Raw genomic sequence first — 16,722 nt, 5'->3', positions numbered from 1 at the left:
GGATCCCAAAAGAGAGTTTCTTGTGGGTTCAAGGTTAACCTGGATGTGTTCTGGAGCAAATGACAACACAGACAACTGTGCCAAATACTATGTGCTAAGCACTTTAGACATTATTTAAACCTCACAGCAATACTATGTAGTATCATTACCCCATTTTACAGATAAGAAAATGGAGTCTGGATCACACAACAAATAACTTGTAAGACTTGGATCTTATACAGATCATCCTGGAAAGAGGGGAGAATGGGTCTCATTTCCCCCAAAACCCACACTTCAAACAGGTCAGTTTGGCTTGTTCGAGACAAGCATTCATTTCAGAGAAAAAGCTTTACCCGCTGGATTTAAGATCCAAGACTCCCTGTGGGGACCACGGGGGAGGTGGGCAGAGGGAAATGACTGTGTCTTTCCCAGGGAGCCTCTGATGTTCCCAGAGCCCAGGCTTGGGAGTGTTCCCTGGCTTGCTCTGTCGCTTCCCCAAGAGGCCTGCTTTGTAGCTCCCTAGAGATCAGGCTGCAGGAAAGTGACTCAGGTGACATGGTCAGGGGTGGCCCTGGACACCATGGCTGCTCTTGCTGTACTGGGAAACTCTGTTCAGTCTTTTCCTTCTCTGATGTAAGTAGCAGGGGAAATACATTATTTTTTCATTGAAAATTCATTTTGGAACAGATAGCCTTCAGAGATGTAATTAGCCACATTATTTATCTCCATTAGCAGTCCCTGGAGTTCGCTGGAATTTCTTGTCCATTTCCCTCTCCATTTCACTCTTTCTGTCCTCGTTATCAGCTAGGTTGTAACACTTCCCCTCTCCCTCTTCTGACCATCACCACTTGTTCTGGTTGGGACTGAACAACTATTTGAATATCTGGAGAAAGAGTTATAGCGAACTACCTCCTCCCTGCTGGGCATGGGATCACAGTCCCCTGAGGCAGCAAGGGTTTGAAGGTGCCTATTTCTGCCCACAGGACTCCAGAGGGCGCTCCATGTGATACAGAGGCAGCCTGGCTAGTGACAAAGCTCAGTAGAGCTAGGAGGTGACTGGCTCCCCTACTTACTGGCTAAGTGATCCCAAGTAAGTAATGCAACCTCTGTGACCTTCTGTTCCCCTTCCAGAGTGGTCAGGGTTGGCATTGACATATGTAAAGCACTTCACCTGAGGTATATAGCAAATGCCCTGTAGAAGGTAGCTGTGGTTGGGCAAGAGGGGCCTTCTGGGGGCCAAATAAGCAGTAGACATGACAGCAGTAAAGACTCGGGCTGGGCTCGGTGAGAGTCAGAACCACACACGCAGTGGTTCCTCAGGAGCCTGGGCTGAGGGAGAGGAATCAGGAGAACCACAATGAAGGAGCGAGATCCTTTCAGAGCAGGAGGGAGCTTGTGGAGGTGAAGCCTCAGCTGAGTGCCTCCCTTTTGCTGACTGTGGTGGCTTCTTCTCAGAGTTGCTTCTCTGAGTTATTTCTGGTGTCTGGGACAGCTGGATGGGAGGTGACAGAGGGGAAGTGTGGAGCAAGTGAGAGCTTCCTAAGATGATGGAGATGGTCCAAAACGCAGCCACTAAAACCCAGTGGCACTACAACCAGCTCAGGGTCTTAAGGGTGGCTGGGCTGGCTATTGCTCTGGGGAACTCCAACTACCTCACGCTCAGAAGCAAGCTGTCTCTAGCCCGCATCTCCGCTCCTCTCCCACTGGTGACACATGATGTGAGGCTGTCTCTAGCATCATCAGAAATGCCGAGCTCAGAGCGGGTGAGGGAGGAAAACCTGCTGCCGAATCTAAACTGGCCCTGGCTCCCACATGAGAGCCAAAGAGGAAAGCACAGCTTTGGCACAGATGATCACTGGCATTTCTCTATGAAATAAAATCACAAAGTGCGACATTTATACCTAGAACTAAGTGTTCAGACTTAGACTGTCAAGGGTAGGTATCCTTTGAAGGGGGCTCACTGATAACTGTTACAGGGACACAAAGTCTTTTCGTGTTGTGCCGACATGAAGGGAACAGGAGTGAACTCAGTTTCTAACAATGGGCTCATCCTCCTTTTGTGGTAATCTTGGCCTAAGTTCCTGGAGAAATGCAGAGAAACTGAAGCTGAGCTTTGAACTTTGCATGATGTTATTACAAGCCTCGTGGAGGTAGGCAGAACCTAGGTTCATGGGTAGTTCATAGACATGTTATGGATAATGTCTTGGGCATTAGTAACACTAGGTGATGCTAAGGTTCATAGTTTCTCCCATGCATTGGGTGTCCCCTGTTCTCCAGGCCCCCGCCGGGCTCTTCACACACACTGCCTCACTCACTCTTCAGTTCCATGAGGCATTATCAGCATATTAGGACACTGAGACTCAGAAAGTTAAGAGATGGTATCAGGATAAACCAAGATGGCGGCATAGGTAAACACCTAAACTGCTGCCTCGCGCAACAATTTCAAAACTACAACTTAAAGACAAAACATTTATCACCCAGAACCACGGGAAAGCTGGCTGAGTGGAAGTTCTACAACTAGAAGGAAAGAGAAAAGAGCATTGAGACGTGCACAAGCGCTGAAAAGCTGAGGTACAGAGGCACGCGAATCGGGCTGGTGGCGGGCTTTTGGGTGCGCTGCTTTTTTCAACCCGAGGGGAGACAAGCTCCCTATTACTCTGAACTCCAGTTTCTGGGGAGATGCTGGGACCCAAACTCCTACAGGGAGAAGCTGGACTGTCTGCCATCGGGTCAGAAAGTGAGGGTGACTTTCTTGCAGAGGTGTGCCCAGCTATCATTGTTTACTGTGCTGGGAGGCGGGATTCAGGGACTTGGAAACGTGGAAACGCAGAGACGGCTGACTGGCAGCCATCGCTGTTTGCCACACCCTAGCCTAGTGACTCCCTGAGACCCTGCCCCGCACAATCTACAAACCCACCCAAGCTCCACGCAGCGGCTTTTGTATATAAATGGCCTGCCCTATCTCAGCTTAACCTAACAAACTGCAGCTCTGGTCAGACAGCTCCAAAACCTCCAAACTCCAAACAAAGAGGAGAAAACTGTAGTTCTCGCTGTAGCTCCTGCTGGGTGGCCTCAGACAGTAGCTGACCTGCACCCCATTGGAGATCCAGAAGCTAGTGTATCTAGTGGTCAGTGTGAGATGACACCAGATTTCAACAACTCACATCCATAAGTGACACATTCAAGAGGCAGACTCAGTGAGCACCAAAGCCCCACTGAAACAAGCCCTGTCCCATAAGTGTGTCTCCAGCACAGCAGTTCTTCCATTATAGACACAGCGGGTCCTCACAGCCAATTGGCCTGGAGGTCAGTTCCTCCCAGTGACACCAACAACAATCAAGACTTAACTACAACAAGGCTGTACACACAGTCCACAAAGGGGTGCACCAAGAGTGTCCACCTCAGGTAACTGGGAGGCCGACCCATTGGGCTATATAGGATACCTAGCACACAAAGCCACCCTACCAACTCAGGGAAGCAGCGAAAATGCAGAGACAAAGAAACAGATCACAAATGAAAGAAATGGAGGAAAACAAATGACTGGATATAGAGTTCAAAACCACGGTTATAAGGTTTTTCAAAAATTTCCTAGAAAAGGCCGATAAATTTAACGAGACCCTCGAGGATATGAAAAAGGACCAACTAGAAATGAAACATACACTGACTGAAATAAAAAATATTATACAGACACTCAACAGCAGACTAGAGGAACACAAGAATCAAGTCAAAGGTTTGAAATACAAAGAAGCAAAAAACACTCAACCGGGAAAGCAAAAAGAAAAAAAGAATCCAAAAATTTGAAGATAGTGTAAGAAGCCTCTGGGACAACTTCAAGCAAACCAACCTCAGAATTATGGGGGTGCCAGAAGAAGAGAGAGAGCAAGATACTGAAAACCTATTTGAAGAAATAATGACTGAAAATTTCCCCCACCTGGTGAAAGAAATAGACTTACGAGTCCAGGAAGCACACAGAACCCAAAACAAAAGGAATCCAAAGAGGACCACACCAAGACACATCATAATTAAAATGCCAAGGGCAAAAGACAAAGAGAGAATCTTACAAGCAGCAAGAGAAAAACAGTTAGTTACCTTCAAGGGAGTACCCATACGATTGTCAGCTGATTTCTCAACAGAAACTATGCAGGCCAGACGGGAGTGGCAAGAAATATTCAAAGTGATGAACAGCAAGAACCTACAACCAAGATTACTCTACCCAGCAAAGCTATCATTCAGAAATGAAGGTCAGATAAAGAGCTTCACAGATAAGAAAAAGCTAAAGGAGTTCATCACCACCAAACCAGTATTATATGAAGAGATGGTATAAAGCAAATGGCACCTGTTGTCACCCTTCTAAGGAGGAGCCCCACTGCATGGTGGGGTGCAAATAGCACAGCAATGCCTGCCACCAGGGGCTGCATCCCAGAATGTCAACCCACTGCACGGTTCACAGGTGTCGTAGTTTCCAAGAAGACATGACTCACCCAGGCACCGGTGGGAACAACGTTTTACTACATGGAGAAGGGACAGAAGTGGATCAGCTTCAATAGTGGGCATTGGTCCCCATGCCAGCGGTCTCGTCCCACAGCTGACACAGAGTGATAGTCTGATTACCCCCACTCCCACTCATGCTGCAGATGAAGGACCACATTCCCTCCCCACCAGGAACAGAGATGGCAGTGGGATTGCCAGGTGCCATATGACACACACACTTAAGCAGAATAAAGGAACACACATTGAATCTAGAGCAGAGAAAGACATTCCCACACAAGGCCCTAAGCCCAGCACAGGCTGTGAAGGCTCCTATCCGGGAGAAATAGTTCCTGGCCCACTCTTCTGCAGCCCAGCAGGGGTGAAAAGAGTGTGCCTCCCGAAAGGTGAGACCAAGGATTAGCATTTTAACCTGGATTTTTCTTAGAACATGAACACTGAACTCCAGAGGATGAGAGGGTCTCCCTCAGGCACCTTCCAAGTCAGCCCTGCGGCCTCACCACCACACCCCAATGCACAAACTCCTCAGAGCAGGCAATGCTGGGAGGCTTGCTCCTTCCCAGGATTTCTTTAATGCAAAGATGTTACTACATCTCTCCTGCCATGATCCACACTGTAATACCAAAAGTAATGTTTTTAAACCTGGGATTCTCGTACCCTAAAAATCCCCATGTACAGAAATTTAAAGCAGAAAACTGGACTCCCATCAGAGAGGGGGTAATGCATTAAAAAAAAAGTAATATAGGGGAATCTAAAGAATTGGAACAAGTTACACTACCAGAGCTCCTCAGAGTGCTTCAGTGTGCCTCGCTGGCAAACTTACCGAGGGTGCTCCTGTGAGCTGCCACTGGGAGTAAGCGCCGATCCACCACAGGTACAGCATTAAAAGCTGAGTCTGCCCACCCCACAACTACAGAACTCTGGGCAACACAGTCACGCCTTTCCAGAGTGCAGGCCCCCCGAGCCACATCACCCTGACAGACAGTTCCTTGGAGCCACTGTGAGTCCCTGCTGGGCAAGCGTAATTTCAATTTAGGGTACAAGACAGAAAAATTGGAATACTACCCTCCATGACTGCTGACCTCTAGACACTGCAGTTGTGCCTCTCAAACTCGCAGGCCTACATTAAGAGAACCCAAATAGTTCAAGTAGGGAACTACACTTGATTACCAAGCCCAGGAGAACTGAGAGATTATACCAGTAGCACCATCACCAAAAGATCCTGGGTAGCAAAGCAATTGGAACTACAATCAAAACATTACAGGAAAACATGGGGAGACAGAAAGGAAATTCTCAAAGGAAGGAACAGGAAGAATCACCAGAAAGGGAGTTAAATGAACTTGAGGCTAGCAGCTTAACAGAAAAAGAATTCAGAGTATTCGTTATAAGGATGTTTAAACGAATGGATGACAAATACACACAACTCAATGAGAACTATAAGGAGCTGAATGAAAACGTCACCAACATGAAAAGAAACCAAGAGGAGATGAAGAACGACATAGCTGCAATAAAGAACACAATGGAAGGCTTAAAGAGTAGAGTAGAAGAGGCTGAGGACTGCATCAGCGAATTAGAAGACAAGGTAGGAAAAAACACACAAACTCAGCAGCAACTGGAAAGAAGACTTAAAAAGCAAGAGGAGAGCCTAAGGGAGCTTTGGGACGACAAAAAACGAAACAATATTCGAATAATGGGGATAAAAGAAGGAGAGGAAGAGAAGCAAGGACTAGAAAACCTGTTGGAAGAAATAATGACAGAAAATTTCCCGGATATTGGCAAGAAAAAAACTATCCAAGTCCAAGAAGCATTCAGAGTCCCAAACAAGTTGAACCCCAAAAGACCGACATCAAGACACATCATAATTAAATTGACGAACACCAACGACAAAGCAAGAATCTTAAAGGCTGCAAGAGAGAGACAGAAAGTTACCTACAAGGGATCTCCTATCAGAATATCAACTGATTTCTCAACAGAAACACACCAGGCCAGAAAGGAATGGACTGAAATATACAAAGTGATGCAAAACAAGGGACTGAATCCAAGAATACTATATCCAGCAAGGCTATCGTTCAAAATTGAAGGTGGAATCAGAAGCTTCACAGACAAAATAGGGCTAAGAGAGTTCATCACTACCAAGCCGGCAATGAAAGAAATGCTAAAGGGGCTGCTGTAAAAAGAAGATAGAGAAAGGCAAGAAGAAACATAAACACTAAGGAAAAATATGTCAACAAACAGGTACTTATCAATAATAACATTAAACGTAAATGGATTAAATGCACCAATCAAAAGACATAGGGTAGCTGAATGGATAAGAAAACATGACCCATATATTTGCTGTCTACAAGAGACCCACCTTAGAGCAAAAGATTCACACAGACTGAGAGTGAAGGGATGGAAAAACATTTTTCAGGCAAATGGAAATGAGAAAAAAGCTGGGGTTGCGATACTTATATCAGATAAAATAGACCTCAAAGTAAAGGCCATAATAAGAGATAAGGAAGGCCACTACATAATACTAAAGGGAGCAATCCAACAAGAAGATATAACTCTGGTAAACATTTATGCACCCAATGCAGGAGCGCCCAAATACATAAAAAATCTCCTGGAAGATATCAAGGGAGAGATCGACATCAATACAATCATAGTAGGGGACTTTAATACACCACTGACATCAATGGATAAATCCTCTGGACAAAAAATCAGCAAAGGAACAGCAATTCTAAGTGACACACTAGATCAGATGGACCTAATTGATATCTTCAGAGTATTTCACCCCAACGCCATGGAATATACGTTCTTCTCAAGTGCACATGGGACATTCTCAAAAATAGACCACATTTTGGGTAACAAGCAAAGTCTCCCCAAATTCAAAAAGATTGAAATCATATCATGCATTTTCTCAGACCATAATGGCATAATATTAGAAATAAACTACAATAAAAACATTCCTAAAAATTCAAACACTTGGAAACTGAATAGCATGCTACTAAACAATGATTGGGTTATCAATGAGATCAAAGAAGAAATTAAAAACATCCTGGAAATGAATGACAATGAAAACACAACATTGCAAATCCTATGGGACACAATGAAAGCAGTCCTGAGAGGGAAGTGTATAGCTCTACAGGCCTATCTCAAAAAACAAGAAAAAAGGGTAATAGATCATCTAACTCAACAACTCAAAGAATTAGAAAGGGAGCAACAAGAAAAGCCCACAGTGAGCAGAAGAAAGGAAATAATAAAGATCAGAGCAGAAATGAATGACATAGAGACCAAAAAAACAATACACAAGATCAACAAAACCAAGAGCTGGTTCTTTGAAAGGATAAACAAGATTGATGAACCTCTAGCCAGGCTCACCAAGAAGCAAAGAGAGAGGACCCAAATAAACAAAATCAGAAATGAAAGAGGTGAAATAACAACAGACCCCACAGAAATACAAAGGATTGTCAAAAAATACTATGAACAACTCTATTCCAACAAACTAGACAACCTGGAGGAAATGGAAACATTCCTAGAAAAATACAACCTTCCAAAACTTACTCAGGAAGAGACTAAAAATCTCAATAGGTTGATAACTATGGAAGAAATTGAAACAGTCATCAAAAAACTTCCAGCAAACAAAAGTCCAGGGCCAGACGGGTTCACAGGGGAGTTTTACAAAACATTCAAGGAAGAGCTAAAACCTATCCTCCTCAGACTATTCCAGAAAATTCAAGAAGGAACACTCCCAAGCTCCTTCTATGAAGCCAGCATCACCCTAATACCAAAACCAGATAAAGATAACACAATGAAAGAGAATTACAGGCCAATATCCCTCATGAACATAGATGCCAAAATCCTCAACAAAATTCTAGCAAATCGAATCCAGCAGTACATCAGAAAGCTCATACACCATGACCAAGTAGGATTTATCCCTGGGATGCAAGGATGGTACAATATTCGCAAATCAATAAATGTCATACATCACATAAACAAATTGAGAGATAAAAACCATATAGTCATATCAATTGATGCAGAAAAAGCATTTGACAAAATCCAACACCCTTTCTTGATAAAAACTCTCAGCAAGATGGGAATAGAAGGATCATACCTCAACATAATAAAAGCCATATATGACAAACCCACAGCCAACATCATACTCAATGGGCAAAAACTAAAACCATTTCCCCTAAGAACAGGAACAAGACAAGGATGCCCACTCTCACCACTCCTGTTCAACATAGTGTTGGAAACACTAGCCATTGCAATCAGACAAGAAGAAGAAATAAAAGGCATCCAAATTGGAAAAGAAGAAGTAAAACTGTCCTTATTTGCAGATGACATGATACTGTACATAGAAAACCCTAAAGACTCCATCAAAAAATTATTAGACTTAATAAATGAATTCGGCAGAGTAGCAGGATACAAAATAAATGCTAAGAAATCTATGGCATTTCTATACACCAATAATGATCTTACAGAAAGAGAGACTAAAAAAGCAATCCCATTTACCATCACACCAAAAAAATTAAGATACCTAGGAATAAACTTAACTAAGGAGGTAAAAGACCTATACACGGAAAACTATACAACACTGAAAAAACAGATAGAGGAAGACATAAACAGATGGAGGAACATACCATGTTCATGGATTGGTAGAATCAACATCATCAAAATGTCCATACTACCCAAAGCAATCTATAATTTCAATGCACTTCCCATTAAAATTCCAATGACATACTTCACAGACCTAGAACGAACTTTTCAAAAATTCATCTGGAATAAAAAAAGACCCCGAATAGCTACAACAATCCTGAGAAAGAAGAATAAAGTAGGAGGGATCTCCATACCAGATTTCAAGCTATATTACAAAGCCACTGTTCTCAAAACTGCCTGGTATTGGCACAAGAACAGACATATAGACCAATGGAATAGAATAGAGAACCCACAAATTGATCCAAATTGCTATGCTCAATTAATATTTGATAAAGGAGGCATGAACGTACAATGGAGTCAAGACAGTCTCTTCAATAAATGGTGTTGGGAAAATTGGACAGATACATGCAAAAAAATGAAACTAGACCACCAACTTACACCATACACAAAAATAAACTCAAAATGGATCAAGGACTTAAACATAAGACAGGAAACCATAAAAATACTAGAGGAATCTACAGGCAGAAAAATCTCTGACATATGCCAAAAGAACTTCTTCACTGATACTGCTCCTAGGGCAATGGAAGCTAAAGAGAAAATAAAAAAATGGGATTACATCAAAATAAAAAGCTTTTGCACAGCAACAGAAACCATCAATAAAACAACAAGAAAGCCCACTGCATGGGAGAACATATTTGCCAATGATGTCAACGATAAGGGTTTAATCTCCAACATTTACAGGGAACTCATGCAGCTTAACAAAAAGAAGATAAACAACCCAATCAAAAAATGGGCAACTGATCTAAATAGACACTTTTCGAAAGAAGACAGAAGGAAGGCCAAGAGACATATGAAAACCTGCTCTAAATCACTAATCATCAGAGAGATGCAAATCAAAACAACAATGCGGTACCATCTCACACCTGTCAGAATGGCCATTATCAACAAGTCAACAAATGACAAGTGCTGGCGAGGATGTGGCGAAAAAGGAACCCTCGTGCACTGCTGGTGGGAATGCAGACTGGTGCAGCCACTGTGGAGAACAGTATGGAGTTTCCTTAAAAAACTAAAAATAGAACTCCCATTTGACCCAGTGATCCCTCTTCTAGGAATATATCCTAAGAAACTGGAAACATCAATCAGAAAGGATATATGCACCCGTATGTTCATAGCAGCACAATTCACCATAGCTAAGATTTGGAAACAGCCTAAGTGCCCATCAGCAGATGAATGGATTAAAAAACTGTGGTACATCTACACAATGGAGTACTATGCTGCGGTAAAAAAGAAGGAGCTCTTACCATTTGCAACAATATGGATGGAGATGGAGAACATTATGCTTAGTGAAATAAGCCAGGCAGAGAAAGATAAATATCACATGATCTCACTCATTTGTGGAATATAAGGAACAACATAAACTGATGGGGGAAAAAATAGATCCAGAAACAGAGAAACATCAATCAGAATGTCAAACCTCAGGGAAGAAATTGTGAGGTAACCAGAAACCCAAGAATGCACGAGAACGCCTTTCCAGCCATGCTAGCAATCATCAGATGTAAGGTAATTTTACCCGGGACAAGAGGGTAAGTATTTTGGACTTATGCTCCTGACTCTTCATGGGTAAGACCACTCATATAGGCTGATCCCTGACTAATGTAGTCACCAATAATACCAAACACCTTGGTTATCCAGGTGGTCCATGGGCGGGGGGGGGGGGGGGGGCAAGAAAGTATAAATACACAGGGGTCTCCACCCAGCTTCCCTTTTGTATGACACAAAATCAAAACAATGCCCCTTTGTGTGTAAAATTAAAGAGAGGTTTCTGGCTTGTGTGGACCCCAAAGAAAGGGTGTCACTACTATCACTACTTGCCCATGGTAGAAGTGCAGAAAATGTAACCAAGACCTTGTCTATACAAAAAGAAATAGACAGCCAGTTTGAAAGGGTATTGCCATGGACTAGAACAAAGAATATCCTTACATGATATTATTCTACACTGTCATTAAAAATTTTCCCAGATTTGGATCACCCCCATTACATATAATAATTCCTCACACCCATGGGGGGGGGGGAATCATCTGTTTGGTGCTTGGAGACAAACGTAACACATCTCTAGATATTTTAGAATTACAACAGCATATTATATAATTACCCCAAACAAACTTACAAACTAATTATTTGAATGTCTGGCAGCAATTTAAAAAGGACATGAAAGGGTTTAATCCCTTCCACTATGTAGAGGGCCCCCTGGGAAAGCACCTGAGCATTCTAAATTGGCCACTCTTGCCCTTTTAGCCAAGAGGGACCTGCTTCTCACAATCCAATTGTCCACAGCTGTTGCCTGAGCTTCTGTTCATGCCAAGGGCGAAACCTCGTGATGGCTGATACCATGGATCTGTCTCTCGCCCAGTGGGGTGAGCTGGGCCTCCTTGGAGAAGAAACCTGGGTTCCACAAGATATGTGATCAGTGCTGGGACCCTGCCAGCAGGCGAGGAGATCCCAAGGCAGGTGCTGGGCGTGGAGGCCATGGGGGCATAGGCGACCAAGGAGACAGAACTAAACCTCACATCACCCTGCTTGGCCCCGGAGGATGGCTGGTTAGCCAGAGACGGGTAAGATTCCTCAGGGAAGGAACAACCTAAGACAGGCACAGTCGCACAGGGGCCATCAGGAGAGAACTTGGGGGTCAACAGAGGTGGGGCACAGACCTTCACCCCCCCAACGTTGCAGGGGCCTGAACCCTCACCCCTGCTGAAGGAGATCTCCTGCCCCCATGGCTGCTCAGCTTCACATGCCCAGCTCAAATCGGGACCCAGGTAACAGAGACTTGGCCGACAGCAGATGCCCTCTCACCGCAACAAGACTTAATGGAGATGTCTTGCACCCATGATCCGGGGAACTGGGATCTAGGATATCTAAATCCAGCCTAGCACCAGGAATGCTCAGTGCCTACTCAAGAAGGCAAATAATCCTCTCCACTAATAACTACAGAGTAAAACAATATGGTTGTTAGAGTATTAAATTTGACAGTAAAATAGTAGTCAAGTTTTCAGACTAATTTAAATTGGCCAATCAAAATAAACAAATACTCTAGAAAAATCAATTGTACTGGACAAAAAAGCTGTTACTAAAGTGTTAACTAAAATTTTTATTGGTAGTTCATCTCATGGTAAAATTGCGTAACATATAATGAACCTAAAGCAGTCACATTTTAGTGCAAAAAGTAAAATTTAAAAGCTATCAAGATTACAGCATAAAATTTCCAAAAGCCTCCCAATATTTAAACCAAAAAAGGGGGGATAGTAGAAGAATATCATGTAAGGAAAAATACCCTGCAAATAAATTACATCTAGAAAATTTTTACTTTAGAAAATTAACTTTCATTCGTAATGCTAACAGCAAGTCACCCAGGTAAAACATACATGGTGTCAAAACAAGCCAAAGGAAAATCATTTGGGCAAAAAAAAAAAAAAAAAAATGAAAAAGGATCGCAAGTCAAATTTATAGAAAATATTCCTTTATTAACTTTTGGTCGAGAATATGTTTGTATATTTTCAGAAACCAACTCCGAGACATGTGGATTCCTGCAACAGAGAGGAATTGACAGGAGTGCTCCAGCCATGAAGTCAGAAGAGAAACAGTCCAAAGATGGAAGATGCTGACGATGCCTTGCCATACTAGCAGTCAGCAGATATGCGTCACTGCAGATTGCCCAGGACCAAACCAGAGAGGGTCGGACCTGCAATACCACCATTTGTCCACCATCCAGAACTGAAATATCATTGCTGTTATGAACACATTAACAACTGTTGGACATAGAAACCGGGACTCAAAAGAACTGTTGGCCCAGAAAGAAACTCACTATAGACTGATTCATTTGCCTCTCAGCATAACCATTATTGCTTGTCTCATTTTCAGTTCCTATAAGTGTATTCCTAGTATCACACGAGCTCACTCATCTAGAGGAAAAGATGAACAACATAGACTGAAGAACTAGAACAGCATTGATCAGACTGTCAGACCTCAGAGGGAAGATAGGGGAGGGTGGGGACAAGGGAGATAGATCAACCAAAGGACTTGTGTGCTTGCATATGAGCCTAACCAGTGATCACGGACAACAGGGGGAGGGGGGCTTGCATGTGGGGGGATTGGGAAGGGAACGGGGGGAGGGGGTTGATGACAAATATGTGATACCTTAATCAATAAAGTAATTAAAAAAATAATAATAATAAAAAATAAAGAATTGGAACAGTTTTGCAAATAAAAGGACCTATTAAGGACCACTCAGCCCTGGAGAAAATGAAATTGATGTGTGTAAACCCCTTGTAAGAACCAGAAAAGGGAGAAAAGGAATCAGAAACCCTCTTGCTTCACACAGTGTCTGCAGCCCGGTTTGAATATTAAGCCTCCACGTGGTTGCTATGAGGCTTTTGTAACATGACCAAACTGCACTGACTAACTTGGGGCAGAGTTATTAGCTAAAGTTTGCCCCCGGGTCCGGGTGAGGCCATGTGTCCCTGGATCCAGGTGAGACCTCGCGCACCTAGGTCCGGGTGAGGCTATGCGCCCCTGGGTCTGGGAGAGGCCACGCGCCCCTGGGTCCGGGTGAGGCCATGTGTCCCTGGATCCAGGTGAGGCTGGGTCCCGGGTCCGGGTGAGGCCATGTGCCCCTGGGTCTGGGAGAGGCCATGCGCCCCCGGGTCCGGGTGAGGCCATGTGTCCCTGGATCCGGGTGAGGCCTCGCGCACCTAGGTCCAGGTGAGGCCACGCGCCCCTGGGTCTGGGAGAGGCCACGCGCCCCCGGGTCCGGGTGAGGCCATGTGTCCCTGGATCCGGGTGAGGCTGGGTCCCAGGTCCGGGTGAGGCCACGCGCCCCTGGGTCTGGGAGAGGCCACGCGCCCCTGGGTCCGGGTGAGGCCATGTGTCCCTGGATCCGGGTGAGGTCTCGCGCACCTAGGCCCGGGTGAGACCACGTGCCCCTGGGTCTGGGAGAGGCCACGCGCCCCCAGGTCTGGGTGAGGCCATGTGTCCCTGGATCCAGGTGAGGCCTCGTGCACCTAGGTCTGGGTGAGGTCACGCGCCCCTGGGTCTGGGAGAGGCCACGCGCCCTCGGGTCCGGGTGAGGCCATGTGTCCCTGGATCCGGGTAAGGCTGGGTCCCAGGTCCGGGTGAGGCCACGCGCCCCTTGGTCTGGGAGAGGCCGCGCGCCCCTGGGTCCGGGTGAGGCCATGTGTCCCTGGATCCGGGTGAGGCCTCGCGCACCTAGGTCCTGGTGAGGCCACGCACCCCTGGGTCTGGGAGAGGCCACGCGCCCCTGGGTCCGGGTGAGGCCACGCGCCCCTGGACCCAGGTGTGGCTGGGTCCCTGGGCCCGGGTGAGGCCACGCGCCCCTGGGTCCAGGTGAGGCCTTGCGCCCCTGGTCCCGGGTGAGGCTGGGTCCCTGGGCCCGGGTGAGGCCACGCGCCCCTGGGTCCGGGTGAGACCACGCGCCACTGGACCCGGATGAGGCTGGGTCCCTGGGCCCGGGTGAGGCCATGTGCCCCTGGGTCCGGGTGAGGCCTTGCGCCCCTGGGTACGGGTGAAGCCGGGTCCTGGGTCCGGGTGAGGCCGTGTGCCCCTGGATCCATCCGGGTGAGGCTGGGTCCCAGGCCCGGGTGAGGCCACGCGCCCCTTGGGTCTGGGTGAAGCCACGTTCCCCTTAGTCCGGGTGAAGCCGTGCCCCTGGGTCCGGCCGAGACCAAACCAGAGGGAGTCGGACCTCCGTTACCACCATTTGTCCACCATCCAGAGCTGAGGGGTCAGTGCTGACATGTACACATAAGGAACTGGTGGACAGTGAAATTGGGTCTCAAAAGAACTGTTGGTCCAGAAAGAAACTCACTACAGACTGATTCATTTGCCTGTCAACATAACTATTATTGCTCGTCTCACATTCAGTTCTTATAAGTATATATCTAGTGACATATGATCTCGCTCATCTAGGGGAAATGATGAACAACATAGACTGAGGAACAAGAACAGAACCAGAAACAAGGAGGCATCGATCGGACTATCGGGCCTCAGAGGGAGGATAGGGGAGGTTGGGAGGAGGGGGGAGAGATCAACCAAAGGACTTGTGTGCATGCATATGAGCCTATCCAACGGTTAAGTTCAACAGGGGGTTGGGGCATCCGTGGGGAGGGGTGTGGGATGGGAATGGGGGGATGAGGACAAATATGTGACACCTTAATCAATAAAGAAATTTAAAAAAAAATTAAAGTTTGCAGAGGATCCAGAGGTTAAAGGAAGTTCAGTAGATGATCTATGTCCATCATGTTCATTTTAGAAGCCACGTCAGATTTGGCACTCAGATTTTCCAGCTCCCTGTCTGATCCTTAGCTTCTTAGGGAAAAGTTGCAGTTAATTCTCAGTTGTCAACATAGTTCGTGTGGAAGAACAGAGGCATAGATCATCCCAAATGGCAAGTAATGCCCACTCCTCACCTCCTGCTCTGGGCATTGCTTTGGACACTTCTTAAGGACCTTAGAATGAAGGCACCCTGTGTGGGAGGTGGTTCTGTCCTTTCTCCACCTCCTCACTACTCAAAGCCACTTCACCTCCTGCTCCGTGAAGACCTGGGGGCAGCAGAGGAAGGGGAAGAGGCTATAATGCTTTCCTGGGTTGGGACGGAGTAGTGGAGAGAGGCAAAGAGGCCTCCTGCAGTGCCACAAACTTTCAGGATAGGACAGTAAACAAGACAATTGTGTCCACTGGACACTTCCATATGGACGCTGATTCATGATGTCAATAGGAATGTGAAAGCCAGAGGCCGACACCTTCTGATGTCATGGCTGGGGGACCCATAGCTAAGGAGGAGAAACATCCAAATTTGAGGTCAAAGTCCAAATTCCAACTCCAAGCTCCTCATTCAAATTTGGTTGGTCTAATTACTGTCATCTCCTAACAGTTAAGGAGACTTTAGAGCCAGATGACTTTCACGGCCAGGACCTGAGTAGAAATGCAAGTGATGCTTACGGTGGAGAACTGGTGATGTTGGAGCCAGGAGGAGCCAACTCCTCGGGGTCATTCAACAAATACTGAGCACCAGTGCCAGGTGGCTGGAAAAGTACAAAAGAATCAGACATTGACCCTGGTCGGAAGGCACTCAGGGCTCCGTATAGAAATCTCTGTAATACACACAGAGAAGGTGAGATCTGAGAGCTTCGTTTATTTTTCCATCCAGTTAAGTCATTTATTCAGTCACTCAGGCACTTTCTTAAGTGCTCTGGATATAAAAGTAAATTAAATGGCCTCTACCATCTGGGGCTACCATTTAAATACCGAATTGTAGTCACCTAGAAGCTTTTCAAAATATAGTTCCCAGGCCCCAGCCCAGATGCCCTGATTCTGAATGTCCGGAAGTTGCACTGAAGAAATCTGAAGCTCCAATTCTAGGTTTCTCCAGGTTTGAGTCCTGGTCTTGTGGGATAACAAGGGAAGGGACTCTAGAGGTGGGAGAGCCAGAGATCGAGAGAAAGGCTTCCCTGACCCCCGCCCCCCAGCACCCGCAGAACATGGTCTGCATGTCTTGACTCCATCCTCCTGTAGGTTCTGCAGTTTTCCTAGATGACTGTGCGT

This window comes from Eptesicus fuscus, chromosome 5 (genome assembly GCF_027574615.1).
Source record: "Eptesicus fuscus isolate TK198812 chromosome 5, DD_ASM_mEF_20220401, whole genome shotgun sequence".
In the NCBI taxonomy this organism is placed as follows: Eukaryota; Metazoa; Chordata; class Mammalia; order Chiroptera; family Vespertilionidae; genus Eptesicus; species Eptesicus fuscus.
Note: the sequence above shows the minus strand (reverse complement) of the source record.